The sequence below is a fragment of the Mus pahari genome, chromosome 5, assembly GCF_900095145.1.
Source record: "Mus pahari chromosome 5, PAHARI_EIJ_v1.1, whole genome shotgun sequence".
NCBI lineage: Eukaryota > Metazoa > Chordata > Mammalia > Rodentia > Muridae > Mus > Mus pahari.
Window position 1 is genome coordinate 53,380,382 of NC_034594.1, and position 2,418 is coordinate 53,382,799.

Sequence of the window (2,418 nt, forward strand, 5' to 3'; positions counted from 1 at the left end):
TCCTGCCTGTGTTGTCTGGGAACTGGAATTACAGGCATATGCCATCATTCTTAGCTTCCAATTACTCTGAAGATATTATGCCAAAAGGTCTTCATTAGCTCCTGAATAGTCATACAGACATTCAGGTCCGTATTGAGTGGGACTCCTAAGGACTCCACATTAATGAAGAACAAGATTTACATATGTATTTGCATTTCTGGGAGCCCTGGTTTTATCAGTGTCACATGGGTTTTAGTGGCACCTATGTAATGGGACTTCTTGACAGAGCTACTTTGTTTTATCAGGCAACACTGCCTCCTCCTGGTGGAGGTTCTGGATTCTTGAGCCACGTGCTTTAAGCTGCATGGTACCAGGAATCTTTGGATGTCTATATTTAGGGTCTCAGGTTGAGTAGCCAAGTATAGTGGGGTGGGAGAGTGTGGTGAACACCAGACTGCTAGCAGGAACTGTACCCCCCCACCACACACACACCAGCTAATCATCAGGAGAATGGGGCATTGCTGGAGGAGGGGCAGCACACACCAGACATAGAAGATGGGAGCCCAGGAGGCTGGGCATGGACATCTATATCGTTCAGTACATCCCGAGTGGAGGCGCTGAAAATGTTTAAAGTGCTTTCTCACCTCCAATGGAAAGGATTGGGCAGCAGAGGGGAGCAGAGAAAACAAGCGTGTCTCAGAGAGGCAGGAGACACTGAGGTGGGTAGCAGGCCTGTCCACGTGAAAGGTGACTCCCGGGGCCACTGCCACCTGAAGGCAGGACACAGGGAGATCTTGGAGGTTACAGCAAAGTGCAGACTCTAAGGTCCAGTTAAATCCTACAAAAGCAGGCAGAACAAATTCATATCAGAAGCCAGGACAGTGGTTATCCATTCAGCGGGAGGACTGACTCACAGGGGACATGACACTAAGAACTGGTATTACTCTACATAGTATGTTCATTTTGTGAAAATGAACCTTCAGGCACCTTCAAGATTTGCACACTTTTCTGTATGTGATTTTAGCGGACACTAATACATAATGTTTGGGGGAAAGAAGACAAACAGTCATGTCCCTCTTCAAGCCCTTTCGAGTGACACCAGATCTGAGAGGAAGCAGCTTAGTGGGCAGAGGTGGCGGCCAACTGCTGGCCAGATTTGCTTGATTTCTTCCTCCGTTCATTCACTTGTGGCTTCAGCACCTCCCACACGAAGCACAACACATAAGGGGACCAAGAAGAATTAATAGCTCTAGATCCCATTTGTTGGGAGCGTACTATGAAATAAACAAGGAGTGTTCCTCTAAGCCAATATACCTATGATAAATTACTATTAGTCCAAGAATCTCAGAATGGTTAAGCAAGCTGTTCACAACTGCACACAAACAAACAAACAAACAAACAAAACATATGGGGAGATGGCTCAGCGGTTAAGAGCACCAACTGCTCTTCAGAAGGACCTGAGTTCAAGTCCCAGCAACCACATGGTGGCTCACAACCATCTGTAATGAGATCTGACGCCCTCTTCTGGTGTGTCTGAAGACAGCTACCGTGTACTTAGATATAATAATAAAACCTTTTTTAAAAAATAAAACATACGGATTTCCATGTGCTCCTGAGGCTGGAGGGATCCAAATCTAGGCAATGGCATTCCCTAGAAATCCAAGAGGTGGAGAGATCTGTTGACAAAGCTGTACTACAGAAAGGTGCTCTTAGAGCTGAGGTAGGACCACGTTTTAACTGTTGTCAGCGATCAACTGGCCTTGGCAAGTTCCTTTGCTTCTGGAGCCATGACTTACCCAGTTCCATAAGAAGAGTAGGGGAGGAAAAAGCATGCATTTCTGTAGGAGTTACTGTGGGTGTCACCGCCTCCTGGTCCGAATCTTTAGCGCTATTTTCAGACTTGAGACAACCATTTAAGAAAAGTAAGCTGTGCATTGGCCGGGAATCGAACCCGGGCCTCCCGCGTGGCAGGCGAGAATTCTACCACTGAACCACCAATGCATTTAGCGACACTGTGCAAAGAACCAACGGCTTTAGTAACCTTGTTCATGCTAACGCAAACCGGTCCTCGGAGAAGCTGCGACCCCAGGAACCAGCAGAAGCAGCGGGCAGTGGTGGAGGGAGGAGGCGGGGACGCTGACCCGAGTTGACCCCGGCGGGGCTAGAACGCTGGCTGTCGCGAGATCTCGCGAGATCTCCGGCTCCCAGTGCGGAAGTGAGAGGTGAGCTCCCCCCCGAGCCCGTGCCTTTTAAGCTGGCGGGACGTGTTCTTCGCTGGTCCGCGGAAGCCTGGCTGGTCTGCTGGAGTGGAGCTGGGCCTGCGGAGGCCCGGGCGTGGGGTTGGGCTGCTGCCCACGGAGCTCCCGCAGAGCCCCTGCAGGGTTGCAGGTGACTGGCCGTCTGGACTCTCCTGCACCCAGGCCACTGGAGTGGCCTTGG

General features: G+C 50.2%; 1 non-coding gene across 1 annotated transcript; it reads right to left on the reverse strand.

The window, feature by feature from the left end:
• Positions 1-1,909: 1,909 nt before the first annotated feature.
• Trnag-gcc lies at positions 1,910-1,980 on the reverse strand. Its single transcript has one exon. It is a non-coding gene; the product is annotated as a tRNA-Gly (tRNA).
• Positions 1,981-2,418: the final 438 nt, after the last annotated feature.